Raw genomic sequence first — 12,829 nt, forward strand, 5'->3', positions numbered from 1 at the left:
TATTTTCAGACATAATTAAATTTATATTTGTTAAATAAGACATATTAAATTTTGTTTTTTAATTAAAAAATCAATTGACATTGTTATAATTTATAAACAATTAAAAATCATGAAAATCGTAATTTTTTATGGATTTCAATCAATAACAGATAATTTTTACAGCTTTCAGTGGCTGTAGCTCGACTATGCGTCAACCGATTTCGACGAAATTTTGAGTATGCATATAAGTTACCGAGATCTACAAAACGTATCTTTAAAATATTTGTTCCAGGCTCATATAAAAACAATTACGAAATGAGAATTTATTTCATTTTATTTTTGTCATTCCAAGTAATAACAAAATTTAAAAGTAATTTTAATCGTCGCACAGTAAACTAGTTCCTTTAATTTTCAAAAGCAATTCAAGTCATTTAGTCTAGAATGTATGTAATTGTCAAAGTTAATTGTAAATATACTTTACCTTCAAGACACATTTTCATTATTTTCTACAATGCTTCGACGTGATGTAGTAAAACGGAGAACTGGAGGCACAGGTTAGCTTGAAAATGCTGCATATTCAAGAGTTTTCGAAAACATTCGATAATTTTGTTCGTGACAGAATCTGCCGTGCATTTAAAAATTGAAGCTTCCCCTTCATATCGACCCCTTAAAACTTGAAGCGCGATTTTTTTAGTTGTTTCGTGGGACAGAGAAACGACGAACAAGTTCGATCGTGTAAAACCCTTGTGTAACCTATATTACTGTAAAGTAAACAGTACACGAAGAAGCTCAACGAAGTAACTAAACAATGTACGTAAAACAATGTTTAAGAGGTCATTGTAAAGGAGAGAGACTTGTATCTTTAAATATTTGTTAGGATCAGAGAGAGAGAGAAAGAGAGAGTTATGAAAAATTCTTCTAATATATTTACTAACCTTTTTCATTCCGCAATATTTTCAAGATTGTCTTCAGTTTCTCATCCGTTATAATGTGCAAAAATATGTGCTACGATAAGCTTGAAAACAATACCTGCTGGTCGTTTAACGATTCGTTTTAAAGTACGAAGCTTTTACATCTTTAAAAGTTTAAAATAGTTTCGTGAAAACATAGTCGTGGAACGTCAAACCTGTACATTTTTTTTACAAAATAATTTTATACTTTTAAACTTGACATGCCGTTGACATTATCATTGTTCGGTGCATAATGCAAAGTACTTGTTCTGGCAGATTTTATGCATTATTGAAAAGAGCCTATCTTTCTCTCGGTTGTATTATTACTTAGAATGCGGAGACTTTATGTATTTATGACAAAAGCGAGTTGCCGTAGTTTGAAATAGTAGGAAGATTAAAAGAACTGAAGAGCACCAATATAATACAATACTTTCGACCTTTTAGAATAGTCGAACAAAGGAAGAAATTCCTGAGTGATTCCTGTTGCTTGCAAACGATACAGAACATTTTTATCGTATATAAAAGTCCGCAATGTAGTTAGAATGTATTTCTATTCTGTGAGAGATCGTAAAATAACAAGGTCATAAATACTCGAGCAAACGTGAAACTCGTCTAATAGAACTTTCATTGACTAATGCAAATTACGCGATACAAATTACACTGTTTTCGGTCCAATAATTTTCCTGCTAGGGAAAGTGCGAACTGTTCAAGTGATCAATTAACACGATGTTTCATTATGGTAATGCCGGCCTAGCGTTACCAAACACATTAATGGTTACGGTATAATTGATAAAATAATAATAATAATAATATTAGTAATGATTGAGTAATAATATGACACTGATAATAGCAATAATTTGTATAAAAATATAATAACTATAATAATAATTCACATGAGAATATATTAATAATAATAATAATAATTTATATAATGACAATAATATAAATCAATGCTTTATTCATTATTCCCTGGAAATTCGAATACGTCTCTCATCAAACTATGTACAATAAATTCTCCCCAATTGACACTCAGATTGTACACAAAAATGGACAATTTGGGAAGAAGTAATACAATTATCCGAGCCATGCGGTTCGTTTTTATAGTTACCGATTGCCAACAACCATAAAAAAAAATAAGCCGCGAGGCTCGAACAATCGTATCTCCTCTTCCCAATTTGTCTATTTTTGTGCACAATCGGAGCGTCAATTAGGGAGAATTTATTGTAGTTGGTTGTTTGAGAAAGGGTAGGAGTATTTCCAAGATTGCTATGTCATAGAAAACCTAAGCGAGCTTCCTTCTCGTGTGTACATCATATCGTACTAATGTTCTGACGCAAGTAGCAGTCTATTGCAACCACGCACAATAGTTGCTCGTACTACAAGAAATACAGTCGATCAACTCGAATGGCAGCGCATCGCGTGCCAAAGAAACAAAGACATACCTCCAAGCAAGCCATTTCTCAATATTACCGCCATTTCTACATTTTAGCAAATGGCATTACGACCAACATACATCAACCGATACAAACATAAACGTTCTTTAGGTCTTACAGCTCTTTACATTCTTGAAGAAAGAATTAACCATCTAACCGCGAGCGAACTTTTGATTTTTCGATCTGAAATCGCGGGCTAAATGCGTTTTAAAAATTAAATTCAAAAGCATATAAAAAGGAAAACCCCAAAAAGATATCACAAAATTTTCAAAAATTGAAGAATTCTTTTTATTTATTTCTCTGCTGGATTTCACGAAATATTTATAACGCGAATTCCACATTTCCTGCGGTTCGACGGTCAATGATAATAAAATGATAATAAAATAATAATAAAAACATGATAAAATCTGCACAAACGTGCATTCCAAGGAAACAGCTGCTTGCAGATCTTTTGACACGCGTTTACGTGTATGCACTGGACATAATACTAATTGTAATATTTTATAAACTAATCTTGCTATTACCAAAGTGAATGACCCCTTTATTTGAATAAATGGGCCTTGCATCTGCGTAACGGGAAAGCATACACCTGCGACTACCATTAAGTCTTTGAGTCGTATGAGATTTACGAGCCCCGCCAATCCGCAAAAAAGTTGGATCGCTCCAGTTCTATGTCTGGCACAATTTTTCCCCGCTTTGGTTTTCTCTTCATCGTAGTACGAAGAGACTCGTGGTGAAAATGCTCGATGTTCTCCAGCATTACCCACGACTTGATCGAAGAGGGATGGCAACCACGTGCCAACGCTAGAAATCATCCCCTTGGTTTCTGGGAGAGTGATTCCGAAGTGACCGCGTAGTTAGCATACAGGAATTCAGGTAGGCGCGCCTAGATTAGGCTAGATTGAATCTGGGTTAGGCCGATTTCTACCGCAGAGGAGGGTTCGACTGGGTGACGCGCTTACCTGAATTGGCGTACACCGCAGCCTTTGTCGGTTTGCCTGAATCAACACTTTCGAGCCGCCATGCATCGAAGAATGCAATTTATTTATAAAGAGAACAAATTCGGATTTGTCGACATTAACAAGGCCGATGATATCGTCAATATGTTTACAGCCGGTTACGAAAATATTCTGGACACTTTCTAAAGCAGAATGACTTTTTTAACGTTGGATCAAACAACTCGATTCTTCTTTTAGATAATGGTAGAACTGGTCTACTAGACAGTTACTAAAACATTGTTTTCAAACATTGTAACTGGTTGGGATGACAAAAAAAAAGAAACAATGGGTTTACAATGAAAGTTTAAGAGTTGCTTGGTCTTATTTTAACACTTCCACGACCGCGCTAGAAACCTCAAAAGTTTACGTAAAATTAAAATATTTCATTCGATTAAACAAAAATTATAAAGCAAACTTACATGGCATCGATTACTTCTTCAGCATTCGTACCTCTTGCAGATCTGAATAAAATTAAGCAATCATTTTTAATTTTTCATTAATCATCCATTCGGTCGTCAACCGACTGAATTTAAAACGGGGAGATCTCCCCGTTCGGTTGGCTAAGTGTTAAAAAAGTTATTCTGCTCTAAAAAGTGTTCGAATATTTTTGTAACCGACTGTACATTCGTTAAAATATGCAAGTAATGTGAAAGTACCGATAGTTGACCAGTTATGAAAAATGATTAAATGGAGAAGCTTTAGAGAGACAACGTGAATTTCGCGTTTTCTAAATATTTTGTAGAATTTGACAAGAAAACTAAATTTAAAAGATCTTTAATTCAAAATTAAAAGAGTTTATTTTTTTTATTTCTCTTTTTATATCCTTTTTGATCCAATTTTTAAGACGCATCTGCAGAAGAAATAAAATTACTTCGCGATTTCATACCGAAAAATGAAAAACTCGCCCGCGCTTAGAGGGTTAATGATCTGTAGAATAAAGGCCTAAGTTTATACAGGGTATGTCAGGGAAATAAGGACTTCCCGAGATACAGTTCCTTAAAGAAGTGCGTACTTACCTTGTAGTACATAGAATTTGATTACACTGATTATTATTAAGCTATGTCTAATTAAAAACTGGTTTCGTTATCCTCTTCGGTTACAATACAGGGTATCCCAAAAGTCACTCGGCATCTGGTAATGCGGGGTTCCCGATTGCGAGTGACTTTTGGGACACCTTGTACAGTAAGCCGATAACACTTACTTACTGCAAGTAACGGTGACGAAGTACGGAAACAAATGTGGTGATTCTGTAAGCTTTGGGTGAATAATTTCGGCGAATCTGACTCAATAACGGAAAAGATTGTTGATTCGTATTTTCCTTTGTAACTACAGTTGGTGTTTGATTACATTCGTACTATGTACAGATGGCAATGTAATTAGGCGTCGTCATTATCATCAAAGAGAGCCGGTGTCGTCTGTAGGGGTACGAAATTGGAATTCCTGGCGCAAACGTCTTCGGGGCCGGGTTCATGATGGCATTTCAATAAACTGCCGTTTCGCGCCGATCAATTTCTAGAACGTGTTCATACATATGTGTAAGATGACAGATAGGTGTACAGTGTTAATCAAATGCGGAAGTAACTCTCCCCAGATGATGCCACCTCGACGTTATAACCGTTCGTGCTTATAACTAGATAAGAAATAAAGACAATTTGTTATTTTTAACAAAAGAAGCTACGCACTTTTGCTATAAATACATAAAATCCCGGGTCAACTTGCAGCTGGATGGCGTATCTTTATGCAAAATAAAAATGGTCTGCAACAATTGTATATAGGATGTAGGAACTAAGCAGAAGTATTTTCTCTTATGATAATAATTTGAATAAGTTCAAATAATAAATTGTGTCACATTCAGTTTTGAAGAGTAATTATAATGAAAAAGTTTGATTACTTTGAAAAGTAATTATGATATTAATAATATTCAGGAAAATACAATTTTAGAGAAGTATTTTATTATTTTTCAGAACTTATACACCAAAGCTGTTTTGAGCTCTGCGTCTGCAGAAATGGTCAAGGTCAGTAATAAAGCATTGCACGATATGGAATCGCAAATAAACAACGGTTTCTTATCGAACAGAATTAAGATTTTGGAGAATTCGAAATAACTTGCATGGCTTGTACGGGAAATTGTACATAACATGTCAATTACGCATAATATGTATATTCGCCGAACAAACTAAAGCCTCGAACAGTTGCGAATCATCTTATATTGCTGGCAATATTTCATTTAGTTCATCGATTAAAAATGTATCTAGAAAACAATTAATCTGAGTAAGATGAGTAAAATGATAGAATATATTGTTCTTTTAATAGTTTATTGATTAATTTCTTCCACGTTAATTTTTATAATAAACTTCTCCATTTACCGCTGCATCGGAAAATACATACATATTTTTTGAAAAATTAGGTAAATAATAATGGTCAACAATGATTGTTTTGATTGACTTATTCGAATAAAAGATGAAAAATTATACGAATGAATAGATAAAATAATTTGTTACGATGAATAATTGTTGTTCGAATAAAATATTCGACTAAAAAGGATTCATTCGGATAATTATTTTAGATAAATATTTATTCGAAACAATTCGGATAATGCCCAACTCTGGTTTGGGATAATTCATTCTCTACACAAAAAAAAAGGAATGTTGCCTTTATAGAACAAAATGGTGAGCAATATAAAAGGTATTGTTTAACATATATTTAAATGTATATTGATAGTAACTAGGTTGTGAACAAACCGATGACTCGAGTATAAATTTCCATTATTGCAAAAATGGTAATCAAATATCTACCGGGAATTTCACATGAAAAGAAGACTGATCTCTGAGGTGGAAAACGGTTGTGCTTTTTTCTGAGTCACTGATGGATAGATACGCGCACCTAAGTGAGATTTAATTGCTACTTCGCTTTAGACTCTCTGCAAAAGTCTTCCGTTTCTTCTTACATTTTTCAGTTGTAAAACTGCGTTTTACTGACAGTGACTAATATCGTTTACAGTGTAAGGTGTGACTGTAATAATCATCTAATCAGCGTGATTTTCTTTGTACAAAATTAGATTTACGAGGTAAAGAAATCCTACTCTTGATATTCGATTTTCGACAGTCCTATGGGACCTTTTTGGTCACTCGAATCTCTCCTTTTGTACATATATTTGATTGAACGAATATGAAAACATGTATCCGAGCGCCTCGGAAATATTGTGAAGACGCGAGCTCGGATTTTCCTTTGAAATATCCGCTGGGAGAACATGCAAATAGGTGGGAATATGGTAAAACCAATAGAAAATTGGGACATTGCCTTCAGTCTACAATGCTTTCAGACATAATATAGAAATTCCACATCTGTACCCTGTAAGAACGATTCGCAAAGAATCACTTTGTCCGGAAAAAAAACCATAAACTTATTAAATGCAGAGTAATTGCACTCAGCTTCTCGAAAATAATATTGTTCGTACAATATGTGGAAAAATGTCAAAAACTGAAGATTTAAATGTTCCCTTCTTTCAATTAAACAATTTTCAATGGAAAGTATTTTCCATAGAATTTATTTACATAATTTTCTTTTTTCATTCCTTCAACTCGGCACAGTTACATTTTTTCCGGTTATAATAATTTTTTAGAAAAAAACATGAAAAAATGTATACTTAATTCCTTGCATTTTTTACAGAATTTTAAACGTTCATTTTTACTATCTACCCAGTATAGACAATCAATTACTTGACGCAATTATTACAGTCAATTTGTGTAGAAGCAAAACAATCTACAATTGTAAATGTTTTAATGAATCCCACCAAAATTAATTGGAACAATTTATTATTAATTAAATTGAAAGGTTTCAAGAATTTGTTACTTAAGCACATAATAAATATCATGGCAAACAAAAAGTAGCCTTTAAACTATTACACACATATTTAGGGTTATTTTGTTCATATTTTTTTGTAAATAATTTATAATATATGGAGTGGTTTTGTCTATACTCATTTATTTTTTTTATATTATATATTATATATTATATATTATTATATATTATTATATATTAATATAATATATTATATATTATATATTATTATATATTAATATAATATATTATATATTATATATTATTATATATTATTATATATTATATATTATTTATTCTATTCACGCTACCTTGTATGATCCGTACCAAATTATTGTGTGGACAACTAATAAAATTGTCACGCTTGAATCAAATTACACATTTACAAGGAAACTCTTTCTTACAATTTTTATTTATTTATTCGAGTTAAAGCATACATTGTGCGTCTCAACTATCTGTTCTGACGCATACTACAGTCAATTCGTTAGACGCAGCAGGGAGCAAACCGTGCAAACAAAGCAGGATGGCTTTGTATGTCAAAGATCCACAATTTAGGAATTGTTCAAGATGCATTCTTTTTAACCGTCTATCTTTGCGTTAAGGCATCTCGGACCGATAAGCAACAGTGATAGAAGATTCGATCAAGATTGTGTGTATAGAGAAAGTTCCAATGAAGTCATAGTCTACAGGGTGTAACGTTTGAGTTGAGATTGTAAAAAATCTCGTATACACACGTGATTCGAAAAGAAAACCAGCTGACACACATCCTTTAGTATTTCGAGTGGGGAATCAAATGGACGTTACTAGTATTTTAGGGTTAGCTTATTTCAAGGTCATCTTGATCTTTCTTGTCATAAATCTAAACTTTTTATTTTGGAATCGTATTCTACGTGAAAAAATGCACAACTCTTGCTTGAAATATTTTTTTGTAAGTTCAATATTTTTTAAAGATATTTAGCTGCTTCTTCATGTTTACGTCAAGGATAATTTCGTTGTTTTATTAAAATGACGACGTTACTTTCTTTTGGAAGGAATTCCGTTTCATTTAAGAACATCATTTTTTATAAAAAAGTATAATATGTAAATGCCTGAGTCAATAATTATTCGAGGCATAGTAATTATTGGTGACCCGCTGGTATCGTGACACCCTTTGAAATCAAAATAATAATCTGTGAAATAAATATCTGTTTAATGAATTAGCTAATAATTAATTGAACAAAATCGATGTAATTCTAGTTTCTGTTATTGAAATACGATCTGTTTTCAAAAAATTGGTGAAAATACGTGGATATTGTAACTTATCTTTACACGTTGAAATATTCTCTTACATAATTTCATTACAGATCATATAGCATAAATATAAATTGTTTTTTCTGCTTAATACTTTGACTGTCGTGTCACAGATCAGATTTACAAATTAATATCGTCCTAATTTTAGTAAGATTCGCAAAACGTAAGAACGTCGTAAGTAGTTGATGACATACAATTTTCTTTCAGTCTCTATTACACGTGATTTTCTGAGACAGCTTCTTTTAGAATGTTCTAAAAACATGTCAAACGTGTGAAATATGTGAATCTAACGCAAGTACAACACAAGAAGTTTCATGGTGTAGTATTTGTATATTTTATAGAAATTTTAGGGTCCGTCCATAAGTTCGTGCGGTTTTAATTCCGATTTAAATGGCTTGTATAATGATCGCCTAACAGTTATGTTTCATACGTCGTTTGATAGTTTTGGTTTTCTCCTGTTGCGCGACTGTTTACTTATTCGTTCTGTCCAAGTAATAAAGTGTTTAATTTTTTAAAAACTATGGACTATCTGACATGTTTTGCTGCCTGATTAAATTCGTAATAAAAATTATTAAAAATAATTACTTGAAAATGATGGTGCGCCAAGTTAACAAGAATGAACGTATACGATTCAATTACCTTTTGTTAATTTGACACTCCATAGTTTTCAAAAAGTAATCACTTTATTACTCACATGGAACGAATAAGAGAAACGTGCAACAAAACAAAATCAAAGCTATCGAATGACATTTGATACACAACTGTTAGCCAATTACAGTAAATTCTCCCTAATTGACGCTCAGATTGTGCACAACAATGGATATTTCGGGAAGAGAAGATACGATTATTCGAGTCTTGCAACTCATTTGTATAGTTATTGATTGTCAATAACTATAAAAACGAGCTCGAATAATCGTATCTTCTCTTCCCGAAATATCCATTTTTGTGTACAATCTGAGCGCCAGTTGGGCAGAATTTACTGTATTATGCGGGAAAAGATCGAAATTAAAACTGCACGAACGTACAGTCCGACCTGTTATATGAGATTGAATTCCGGCAAGCGTTTTTCGAACCCCAGTCAGCTAAATGGCTAGATTAGAATATGTGCAAAAAATGCATTGCTCTGGTTGGATTGGAATCGAGGGAAACGAAACCGTATTTACTGAAAGCATTTTACAGGAAAGGAGAGACAGAGAGAAAACAAGATAGATACTTATCTATTGTCGGATCTTTATTTCTTTCACTGACATCATTTGCTCCGACGCGCTGCTTTCGAGGGAAAGCCAGAACGCTTCTAGGACAGAAAGCGTCCATACTCGAATTGAACCAGACCATACGTATGTACAAGCTTAGAATCAGAAAACGAAAGACAACGACTATGAAAGTAATTTCTTTTTCTTTATTTTCCTTGTGTGTCACGATACAATTTTTTGTACGTCACTGTGTGACTTGTGTACTTTTTGAAATGCTTCTTCCTTTTGTCGTTGTTGACTGTAATCTTTTTAATCTATGTTGGTATGAATGTATAGTAAGCGAGGACAACGAGAAGAACAAAAGTAAAGGATGCGATCGAGAGAAAATTTAGTTACTTATTGGTAGTTGTGTAATAAAAGCAAAGGCCTTTGGTGTATAACGTTGAACAACTAATTTAAAAAGTTGATTCACTTGTTACCATTTTTACACAGGGGCTACATTTTAGCCCTGACAAGATTTTAACTAATTAGTAGAGAACATCACTTATTATGTATTCATAAAACTTCAATGAACATGGTCATATTTTTTTACAAGTTTTCAGACACCAGAGCCGCTAGATAAAATTTACAAAATGAGAACTTTCAAAAAGAATTATAAGAATGAAAACAAATTTACTACGATTATTAAACTTTTCGAATTAAAAAACATGAATTTACTCCAACGAACACAATACTCCTTCAAATTCATTTTTCTAACGTGTGTTCATGAAGATAGGTAGAAGTTATGTACACACTTCTTCATATTTTATTGATAAGTTTGACAGGAAAATAATTTAGTACTCAACTTGTATTCTTCTTCATTTTCCATTGTTACATTTCATTGCATCAGAATACTTGACATTGATCGCGTAAAGTGATTGATTTGATGTAGAATGATCCTTTATGGTTAGTGTATATCAATTTAAATAAAATGAAAATTGTAAAAGCCGATGAAACAGAAATTGATATTGTTTCGGCATGGAATTTTATAATCATTGACATATGTCTATAGGAAACAACATATTATCGCTATCGCGGCAAATACAAATTATATGCTTTATACTATTACTTTATATAATACTGTATAATATAATATATAATTTAATTAAATCGTGTAATATAATGTATAATATAATTAAATTATATAATATACCACGATTATGTAATATAATATATAACATAATTAATTATATAAAGCATATATTTTAAGTAAAATAGGGTGTGAAACATGTGTTGTTAACTTTCATGTTTAAAATCAAATAGCTTCGTACATTATGCATTTCTGTGCGACTAATAATTCTGCCTTGTACTGCTTTATTCGTCTAGCAGAGAATTATAAGTTATGGCTGGTAAACGGGTATCTCGCGAGCACTGGCTTTTCGAGCCGCTACATCCACTACCATATCGACTTCCTTAGTTCGTAGCTGCGAAATATATCGTTCTCTGCTGCTGTCCGAACGAAAGCCTTAAATTTCCACTAGTATTGGTACAAGAAGAAGACATACGCATTCCAAAGACCTGTGTTCGCGAGCTGTCAGCTGTTCAGGCATGAATAACTTACCAAAGGAATATCACAGAGTGTCCCACACTGCCGCCATGATTTTTAAACCACTTCCGGTAGTCAGATAAAAGAAATGTTTCGAATAGAACTATTTGTTTCTTAGTCAGCTAGAAAATGCAATAGAAAGGAATTTGTTGCAGTACATATTTTTGAGTGCATAATATTATAGCTTATGTCAAACAGAAATCATCGGCCTAATATACTATGACCTTGTCAAGTGACTTTCACTTGTTATGAACAAATTTCTTTTTTGAAATTCTTTATATTCCATTTCGTAGGCGACTGATTAATTATAAACTAATTAAATGAATTAATTTTCTTTCAAACATTATTTTATCCAGTTGCCGGAAATTGTAATGACTGGAACACCCTGTATAGTTAGTTTCATGGTTGCATAAATTGTGAAGTTTCGATGTTGGATGATCATGGTATGTTATGGTTGTTATTAACACTATGCCGTCCGGTGGCACCATGCTGGTGCCATGCAAAAACTATCTGTTGTATGCCGATGGTACCACTTTGGTGCCATTTTAAAAAACTGAAATAACATTTGAACTGTATTTCTTGGGTGCTAAAAGGCAGCAAACTAACTATATTATTTTTGTGCTTACTATTGTGCTTATTTAACTAAGAATTAAGTACGAAAATTCTTGGATGACTTATCTTAATTTTAGGAATTTATATTACCGCCATCTTCGAAATTTTTTTTTAATCTAAAATTTCCAAGCTATTAATGCCGGCGTCAAACAAAATAATGTTAATATCTTTCGTAATTAATTTTCTCATACGCGGAAAAATTTGTGTAATCTTTTCCTGTTAACTTCTCAAGACAAATAGAACGTTCTTCTCTTCTAGTTTTAGAAAAATACAAAAAAAAGACCGGCGAATATCTGTTACTACATTCTAGAATCGAAATTGTGCGAGAATAATAATTGTAACGTGCAAAATAAGCTGGAATATTATCGCGATACCGTAGAAAATTCCATGAAAGAGAAACGGAGGAATGAAACGAATGATTTGCGGAAGTGTAGACCGTCGAGCATAACAATAGGGGTCGAGGAAAGGCGGTTCGACCTCTTGAACATCTGTGCTCACGCCGAGCCTCTTCTCCTTATACGCCATGAAACATAGGTGGGTAGGTCGTCGCGTGCATACAAGTGGCGACAAGGAGATCCATAGTGCTCTTGCTTGAAGTCGTTATCGACCGATAAACCGAGTCTGATCCGGACCGCCACCTTTCAGATATATTGTTTGTGATCGAACCAACCCCGGTATCACGAAGATTCAATATCATGTCATATTCTTCTTTCGTAAACAAATTTCTGTTTCTTTTATAGGCATTCTCATTAGGCCACATCCATGTACTCACACTCTTGTACTGCAATTTCTTTCACGTTGATTAGCACTTATTCGTTTTTAACACTAAACCTGCCGACATTTTCTATATTGTACCTGTTTTACACCGGAAACTGTTAAACGACCACTCTTTAAATAAACGATTATATTCTTTTTTAGTTGATTCCAAGCATTAGATACTTTGGTGTGG

At 33.0% G+C, this 12,829-nt stretch overlaps 1 protein-coding gene across 4 annotated transcripts in view; it reads left to right on the top strand.

Moving 5' to 3' along the window:
• LOC117222967 (opioid-binding protein/cell adhesion molecule) overlaps window positions 1-12,829 on the top strand; it is a 727,814-nt gene that overhangs the window by 180,126 nt on the left and 534,859 nt on the right. The window contains exon 1 of one of the 4 annotated variants that reach the window (XM_076525590.1): window positions 5,330-5,375. The exons of the other annotated variants lie outside the window; for them this stretch is intronic. The gene's annotated coding sequence lies outside the window, so the exon portion shown is untranslated. Of the gene's footprint in view, window positions 1-5,329; window positions 5,376-12,829 lie in introns of those variants that run through there. 4 annotated transcript variants of the gene reach the window in all.

The sequence above is a fragment of the Megalopta genalis genome, chromosome 12 (assembly GCF_051020955.1).
Source record: "Megalopta genalis isolate 19385.01 chromosome 12, iyMegGena1_principal, whole genome shotgun sequence".
NCBI lineage: Eukaryota > Metazoa > Arthropoda > Insecta > Hymenoptera > Halictidae > Megalopta > Megalopta genalis.